Here is a 9,778-nt window from a genome sequence, read left to right on the forward strand (position 1 = left end):
GAAGAAGAATAGAAATATGTGTATGTATAACTGAATCACTTTGCTGTACATCTGAAACTAACCCAACATTGTAAATCAACTATACTCCAATATAAAATAAAAATTAGGGAATTCCCTGGCAGTCCAGTGGTTAAGACTCCATGCTTTCACTGCTGAGGGCCTGGGTTCGATCCTTGGTCAGGGAACTAAGATCCCACAAGCTGCATGACACAGCCCCAAAAATAAAAAAATTAAAATTAAAAATTAAATTAAAATTTTAAAAAATCTACCCCACATTCATAAAGACTCTCAGTGAAGTAGGAATAGAGGGCAGCTTCCTCAGCTTGATAAAGCACATTTACAAAAAAATCTATAGGGAGGGATAAATTAGGAGTTTGGGATTAACATATATACACTACTATATATAAAATAGATAACCAACATGGACCTACTGTATAGCACAGGGAACTATACTCAATATTTTTAAAAAATCAATAAGGGAAAAGAATCTGAAAAAGAATATATATATTTTTATATTTTATATATATATTAGCTATATATCTAACTGAATCACTGTGCTGTACACCTGAAATTAACATGACACATAAATCAACTGTACTTCAATTTTTAAAAAGCACAAAAAAAGAGAGGAAAGTAAATAAAGTACTCCTTATTTAAAAAAATCTACATCTGATATCATACTTAACGGTGAGAAACTCAAAGTTTCACACTAAGATCAGGTACAAGACAAGGATGTCCCCTCTTCAACATCATACTGGAAGTTCTAAGCTAATGCAATAATACAAGACAAGGAAACAATAGGTATGCAGATGGGAAAAGGAGAAATAAAACTGTATTTGTTCACAAATGACATGATTAGCTACACAGAAAATCGGAAAGAACTGACAAAAAAACTCTTGGAACTAATAAGCGATTATAGCGAGGCTGCAGGACACAATTTCCTATATACCACCAATGAACAAGTGAAATTTTAAGTTAAAAAACACAATGCCATTATAGTAGCACCTCACCCCAAAATGAGATACTTTAGTATAAGTTCAACAAAAAGAAAAAGACAAGATCTCTGTATGAGGAAAACTACAAAACTATAATGAACAAAGTCAAAGAACTAAATAAATGGAGAGGTGTTTCATGTTCAAAGATAAGAAGACTAAATATTGTCAAGATGTCAGTTCTTCCCACTTTGATCTATAGATTCAATGCAATCCCAATCAGAATCTCAGCAAGTTATTTTGTGGATATCAACAAACTGATTCTAAAGTTTATATGGAAAGGCAAAAGACCCAAAATACCCAACACAACATTGAAAGACAAAGTTAGACAACTGACACTATCCAATTTAAAGATTTACTATAAAGCTACTGTAATCAAGACAGTGTGGTATTGGTGAAAGAATGGAAAATAGATTGTTAAACAGAACAGAGACCCCTGAAGTATTAATAGAACCACATAAATACGGTCAACTGATTTTTGACAAAGAAGCCAAGGCAATAAAATGGAGTCTTTTCAACAAACGGTACTGAAACAACTGAACATGCAAAAAAATGAATCCACACACAGACCTTACACCCTTCACAAAAATTAACTCAAAATGGATAACAGACCTAAAGATTAAAAAAAAAAAACTATAAAATTCCTAGAATAAAAACCTAGATGAATTTAGGTATGGCAGTGACTTTTTAGATACCAGACCAAAAGCACTTTCCATGAAAGAAATAACTGATAAGCAGGACTTTGTTAAAATTTCAAATTTCTGCTCTGCAAAAGACAATGTCGAGAGAATGAGAAGACAAGCCACAGACTGGGAGAAAATATTTGCAAAATACATATCTGATAAAGGACTGTTCTCCAAAATATACAAAGAACTCTTAAACTCAACAATAAGAAAATGAGCAACCCAATTTTTAAAATGGGCCAAAACCTTAACAGGCGCTTCACTAAAGAAGATACACAGATGGCAAATAAGCATATGAAAAGATGCTCCACATGATACGTCATCAGAGAAATGCTAATTAAAACCACAATGAGATACCACCACACACCTATTAGAATGCCCCAAATCTGCAACACTGACAACACCAAATGCTGGAGAGGATGTACAGCAATAGAAACACTCATTCACTGCCAGTAGCAATGCAAAATGGTACAGCCACTTTGGAAGATAATTGGACATTTTCTTACCAAACTAAACATACTTTTACCATACAATCCAGCAGTCAAGCTCCTTAGTGTTTATCCAAATGAGTTGAAAACTTATGTCCACACAAAAACCTACACATGGATATTTATAGCAGCTTTATTCATGATGGCCCAACCATCTTGGAAGCAATCAAGATGTCCTTCAGCAGATGAATGGATAAATAAACTGTGGTACATCCAAACAATGGAAAATTATTCAGCCTTAAAAAGAAATGAGCTGGGGACTTCCCTGGTGGCGCAGTGGTTAAGATGCCACCTGCCAATGCAGGGTAAATGGGTTCGAGCCCTGGTCTGGGAAGATCCCACATGCCACGGAGCAATTAAGCCCGTGCGCCACAACTACTGAAGCCCGCGCACCTAGAGCCTGTGCTCTGCAACAGGAGAAGCCATTGCAATGAGAAGCCCATGCACCACAACTAAAAGTAGCCCCCGCTCGCCAAAACTAGAGAAAGCCTGCATGCAGCAATGAAGACCCAACGCAGCCAAGACTTTTAAAAATAAACATAAGATAAAATAAAATAAAATAAAATTTTAAAAAATGAGCTGGGACTTCCCTGGTGGCGCAGTGGTTAAAAATCTGCCTGCCAATGCAGGGGACATGGGTTCGAGCCCTGGTCTCAGAAGATCCCACACGCCATGGAGCAACTAAGCCTATGTGCCACAACTACTGAGCCTGCGCTCTAGAGCCCACAAGCCACAACTACTGAGCCCACGTGCCGCAACTACTGAAGCCCAAGCGCCTGGAGCCCATACTGCGCAACAAGAGAAGCCACCACAATGAGAAGCCCATGCACCACAAGGTAGAGTAGTCCCCGCTCGCCGCAACTAGAGAAAGCCTGCACGCAGCAACAAAAACCCAACACAGCCAAAAATGAATAAATAAATTTACTCTAAAAAAAAAAAAAAAAAAAAGAGCTATCAAACCATGAAGACTTGGAGGAGCCTTAAATGCATATTACTAAGTGAAATATGCCAATCTGAAAGGCTGTATCACATATGGATTCCATCTATGACATTCTAGGAAAAGCAATGGAGACAGTAAAATGTTCAGTGGTTTCAAGGTGTCAGGGGTGGGAGGAGGTAGGGAGGGATAAATAGACAGTTGCAGAGTATTTTGAGGGCGGTGAAAATACTCTTTACACCATAATGATGGATACGTGTCATTATACATTTGTAATTAAAGTGTGACACCAAGAGTGTGACACCCAGAGTGAACCATGAACTTGGACTTTGGGTGGTAATGATGTGTCAATGTAGGCTCCTCAGTTGTAATGAATGTACCACTCTGGTGGGGGATGCTGATGATGGGGGGAGGCTACATATGTGTGGGGCAAAGGGTCTTTGGGAATTCTCTGTAACTTCCCCTCAATTTTGCTGTGAACCCAAAACTGCACTAAAAGTCTAAATTAAGAAAAATTTTTTTTAATTTTTAATTTTCATTTTATATTTCTCTTAAGGCATTATCTGTCGTGTTTATTCACTCTTTTGGTCCTCCCAGTTTAATCTTCATTTCTAAAATAATTGTTTAAATTTTATCTCTAGGTCTTTCCTGAGATGTCACATCATTTCTGAGTTTTCTACTTATGATTTATGCTGTTCCTTCCTTTCCTGTATAATTTTCTTAATGTCTTGCAGTGCATTTTGAAATTGTAAATTAATTTTTATCTGTTTTGTGAGAACATCTTTCCAGAATGCTTTCATTATCTGTAAGGATATTATTCTATTCCTAATTCTTTTTTTTCTTATAATAACTTTGTATGGGACTTGATTCTTTTCTGTTGTGTATTTTTATGTGAAATTAGTTTTCCTAAACTATGAGAATGAAGCAGGTTAAATTTTAAAAGGCTCCAACTTCACAGAGCTCCCTCTTCTGTTGTTTTTGTGAAGTGTTTAAAAAAAAAAAAAAAATGTAGTATGACGTCTTGGTTTCTGAGATTTCCTGGCCGCCCTTCCCTTCTTTTGAACTGGACCTTTCTCTTGTCCCTACCCTGCTCCGTTTTGATTCCATTCCCAGCAATTTCTCCTCAGTGTAGGGCCCTGTACTAGAAAGCTGTTCTGGCAGGTCCATTTTGAGAGTTCAAGGAGCCCGCCCCTTTATTTTCTTGTATTGCAAGCTCTTTGCACTTTACCAGGTGTTTGAGCAGGCAAAACGCCTTCGCCTTCAGCTGCTGTCCTCAACTTGGCCCACTGAGTTTCCTAACAAGTACCAGTTGGCTAGCTAGGATTCTCCTGTTCTCCGGTCCAGTCAAAAGCTGCACTGTTTCTTCCTTTTGTTTCCCACACGGATGTGCTTATCATGCGAGTCTTGTGGTTCTTGGTATTTTGTCCCCAACTGCTCACATTCTGGGATTCCTGGTATCTTGTTACCTAGTTTTGTTGTAAATGTCATCTATGAAATTTTGACTTTGCTTATCTAATTGCTCTGTACGTTTATACATGGGATTATGTGAGTAGTATGCTACTGCCATCATTACCACCATCTTCCCAGGATCATCACCATCTTTTAATTTAAGCTAATTTTTTGCTTTATCCTTCCTCTTGATTCCTTCCTTTAGCCTGTCACAGGAAGAACTTGGCCTCAGTTTGTAGTCCCTGTAGTAGAGTGAGTTTGTGTGTGTGTGTGTGTGTGTGTGTGTGTGTGTGTGTGTGTGTCTGAGTGTGTTGAGGTGAGATGTACGGGGACAGGGTCATGAGTGAGTAGAGGTTGCTAATTGGGGGCAGATGGGCAAAAAGTTAAAGACATAGTCCCTGCCCTTAGGCGTTTATAACCTAAGAATCCAACAGATATCTGCTTAGTGAAGCAGAAGTATAGCTACCCAGTTTTCAATCACAGCTCTTACTAGCTTGCCATGCCAACTGGGGTAAGGCAACTTCTCGGGACTTTAGTTCCTCCCTTTGTAAAACACAGAGCATATCACTGCCCTGTCCAATTGTGTAGGTGTGGGGAAGAAATGAAATAATGGAAGCATATGTAATCTGGGCACCAGTGGCATGCATCCTGGGTTGGGGGAGGGCAGCAACTCTGTGGTGTTCTTCATCTTTTTCTCTGCTCCTCAATGCCTCAGACAGTGCTTGACACATTCTGAGTACTCAGTATTTGCACCTTGAAAAAAAGTACTAACAGCCCTATTATGTGATAATTAATTTAAAGAGCTCCTTGGCCACATCAATGATGACAAGAGTTAACCAACCCTTGTTTGGGGCTGGAGAGGCTAGCCTCAAAACAGACCCTTCACATGGAAGAAATGGCCTTCACTCCAAAAGTCAACCGTCAGAAGACAGGGAAGAGCTGAGCTTTTAAAATGCATGTTTTATTATTCAGCCTTCAGCAGAAATGTCACCTTTCTAAAGCAAGCTGTTATCATGTGCTCACTGTGCCAAACAGGCGCCTCTGAGGAGCAGGATTTTATCTCAACATTTTTCGTGATTTGTGTTTCTCTTTCAAGGAGCTCCATGCCTTAAGGCACCCGAAACACTAACAGCACAAGAAGGTAAGGTTACAGGAGGAGCGGACTCCAACAACATGAAACAGGGATTTTTGCAAAACAGGTCCAGGATCAGCATCAAAGCTCTAGTCTGCAGTCACCCTGCCCAATAATTCATGTCCTCTCAGTGCAGTTCATTGTTTTCTGGTGGGCTCCTTGGTTGAAACCATATTCTCAAAGAAACTCCGTTTTGTGACAGGGCCCCCATTAGCGGGCTCAGCCACATGACAGGTCTAGAAGCAGCCAGCACAACTGCCGGCAACGCTTGCCAAGAAGCCAGATGCTGCCACACATTGGCATCTGGGTCCTGGAATCGCAACCATGCTCTCAGTCTGGCTAGGGATTCTGACCCCAGCTACGGAAGGAGACAAAGGAAGGGAAGAAAGAGACGGAACAAGGGGAGGGAGGGCAGGCTGTGGAAGAGTCTCTTGGTAATTTCCCTACCATGGGTTTAGAGCTTCCACAACAAAAGACTCGTTGGAAAGCTGCTACCAACGCTGCCATGGGCGGGAGAGGTAGAGATGGGGAGCATTCTAAACCAAGCGAGCTATTTTGGCACCTGGGGAATGGGGGTGGCTGATTCTAAAGGAGACAGCTGCAGCGGGCAGCCACCGCTCTCCCCTCGGCTCCCTCACACCACGACAGCCCACAGAGGAAATACGCTGCCGGACAGGGCTTCCATCTGCAGCAGAGGGATGGAGAGCGGCAACGTCAGGCCGGCTGTCGCTTTCTGCTTTCTGAGTGCCAAGACTGACCAGCGTCAGAAAGGCCAAAGAAACGGCCAGGGCGAGATCCAGACTGGCAATCTTCAGGGGATCCTTACAATCAAGAAAGGTGTGATGGGGGGTGTTTTGATCACAGGAACACGGTGCAGGCAAAAAGAAGCCCTTTGCCTTGAAGTGGCCTTTGATGCTAAGGTAATACGAGCCTAAGTGAACTTTCAGGTCCTGCTGGAGTCACGTTAGGTGCAGGTATGACCCAAGAGGGGTGAGTTGAATGAGGAAAGTTTAGGGTTTGAAGTGAGAGGTGAGAGAATAAAAAGCAGGCAGCAGTTCTTCTTTCTCAAAATACCAAATTCTATCCAGCACCCCCTTTACCCACATCACGCTTGTCGGGAGTTGCTCAGGGCCTTACACTTGAAACACAGGTTAGAGGAGCAAGCGAATAAGAGAGTGATGACACGGTGGGAAGAGTCCCGCCTCTGCAGCCAGAGGACTGGGGGAAAAAGCCCCAGAGGACACTTGCCAGCAGGGTTGCTCCTCATAGGGGCACAGGGGCTTTTCTCTGTTCACCAAGCTACTGTATTCCCTAACCAGAACTGCGTGGTGTGCCTCTGCTTATAAGCAGCGGGGACAAACAGGTGTTGAGGGAACTTCTGTCTACCAGTAAAAAGAATTGTGCAAAGCATGTCCTATCAATGGCGGCTTAAGAAATAGTGTCATTTGGGGGGATAGGGAGGGTGGGAGGGAGACGCAAGAGGGAGGAGATATGGGGATGTATGTATACGTATAGCTGATTCACTTTGTTATACAGCAGAAACTAACACACCATTGTAAAGCAATTATACTCCAATAAAGATGTTAAAATAAAATAGATAACCAAAAAAAAAAAAGAAAGAAAGAAATAGTGTCATTTTTAAGAAGGATAGCACATTACTATTGAGTCTGAGTCTAGGCACATCAAGAACACAGAGACACATGAAGCCACTGCCAACACTGAAACCCCACCTACTGAAAACATGAAATTATCTAAACATCTTGCAGATGCTCATGAGAGGTCAATAAATATTTGGTCAAAATATACTTTATTAATCATCTCATCTAATAACCTTGGTACCTTATAAACAAAAGAGCCTTAATTGGGCTCCCCTGGTTGCACAGTGATAGGGAGTCCGCCTTCCGGTGCAGGGGACGCGGGTTCGTGCCCCGGTCCGGGAGGATCCCACGTGCCGCGGAGCGGCTGGGCCCGTGGGCCGTGGCCGCTGGGCCTGCGCGTCCGGAGCCTGTGCTCCGCAGCGGGAGAGGCCACGGCAGTGAGAGGCCCGCGTACAGCAAAAAAAAAAGAAAAAAAAAAAAAGAGCCTTAATTTAAAGTGAAAAATAGGAAAATAGTGGGTCACCCAAATGCCCCTCACCACCCGCCCCCTCACACACACACGGAAAGCCTTCAGGGAACATTTCATACATTTTACTTTACTCCTGTGAAGCTCGGTGCCCATTTTCAACAGGCAAAACTAAGTCTACCGAGAAAGCATCCCAAGCTAAGTCCCTCAATTCTAAAGAGAACACTCAGCAGCTCTGCTACCCTTCAGAATGAGATGAGAACATTCTGGCGTCTTTCTCAAACTTGGTTTAGATTCTTTACATTCAGATTTTTAACAAAGCAGGGACTAAATACTAAATTTCCACTGTGGTTCTGCTTAAGAATGAGCAAACAACCCAGCAGTATACAACAAGTAATCAAAAGAATTATGATTATAATGCTTATTCTACTTCTAAATGGATAAGTCATTTGAATCTAGTAACTATGACGGAAGTGGCTGAGTCTCTTTGGGGGGACAGAATCACTCCCCACCACGTATGCCTCCTTTTGCCCCCTCCTCTGATGTTTTCTTTATCCAACTGGCTATTCCCCTTGCCTTTTCCCTTCCTCCTTGTTGTCCTCATTATCTATCTTCTCTTGTCATCTGTTCCCAATGATGCAAAAACTGCTTGGGCCAGCCTTCTGGGAAATATGCTAAGTGTTGGGAAACGTCTTCAAACTCAAAACACACACCACAGGGAAGGATGTTTACGTTCATACAAAGCAGAGGCAATAAACTGACGTTAAACTAAGACAGTGGTTCTCAAACTTGATCATGCCTCAGAATCACCTGGAAGGGCTTGCTAAATAAAACAGATTGCTGTGCCAGCCCCCAGAATTCTGATTCAGTAGATTCGGAATAGAGTTCAAGAGTATGCTTTTCTATCAAGTTCCCAGGTGATGCTAATGTTGATGGTTTGGGAACCCCTTTTTTTAATTTCCCTAAAACTTTTTTGGGGGGGGAGTAATTTCAAACTTAAAGCCACAAGAAAAGTAAAAATCGCTGTATTTCCTTGACCCAGATTGGAATCATTTTTTTGAGGACCACTAAGCTAAGCTAAAGGTAGGTCAGAGCGGACAGCAATCACCTGACAGGACGTAATGCCTTCTAAAAGCAAGAGCAGAACACCATCCAAACAGAAAGCAAAACCAACTATTTAAAAGGTGGGAAGAAGTATCACAAAATGCTGAAAGAAAGTGAGATGGGACCCAGGGGTTTTAAGCTCAGAATAGTAAACACCATTATCAACCAATGCGGGAAAAGTGTAGAAGCTCTCCTGGTTTGTCTCTCTGGTGATTCCTTGGGGGTGATTTTACAAACAACAAATCGGAATCTCCTGGTATAAACTGGCTTCATGAAAAAAGGAAAGCAATTATTTGATAGGGAAACTCTCCACCTGAGAGACATGGATGAAAGGACGGTCATGTACCCCTCTTTTGAATTCTATCTCCTGAACTTGGACTTTATCTCTTGCCTGAATTTCTGCAGTGACTCCTAACTGATCTGTCTCTTATCACTTTCTCTCCAATATTATTCTCCATTCTAACCCTAAAGTTACCTTTTTAACAGCAGGCTGCAATAATGTCATCTCTCTAAAGTCCCCTACAACTTAGAGAACGAAGCCCAAATGTCCACGTGGCATTTAATCTGGCCCCAACCCACCCTTCAAATTCATATGCCTACACACCAGCCCAAACATAACACGCACAGCTTTACGTTTTTCCAGCTCCATGCCTTTGTATACAACTGTTTTTTGTTCCACTGGAAACTTTCCTTCTTCCCAAACAAAATCTGGAAAAAAGAAAAGTCCTTATGTTTAAAAATACCATTCAAAGGTCAAGGTTTTGTTCCAATACAGGAAGCCTTCCTGCAGTTCCTCGGATCTCTCCTCTGTATGCTCACCGTACTCTATTTGTACCCTGTAACACAACATTCTGCCCTACTTATTATTTATGCTTTATTTCCCCTGAGTTTTATAAGATCCTTGAAGACAGGTACCATGTCTTTTTTTT

This window comes from Physeter macrocephalus, chromosome 4 (assembly GCF_002837175.3).
Source record: "Physeter macrocephalus isolate SW-GA chromosome 4, ASM283717v5, whole genome shotgun sequence".
Taxonomy (NCBI): domain Eukaryota; kingdom Metazoa; phylum Chordata; class Mammalia; order Artiodactyla; family Physeteridae; genus Physeter; species Physeter macrocephalus.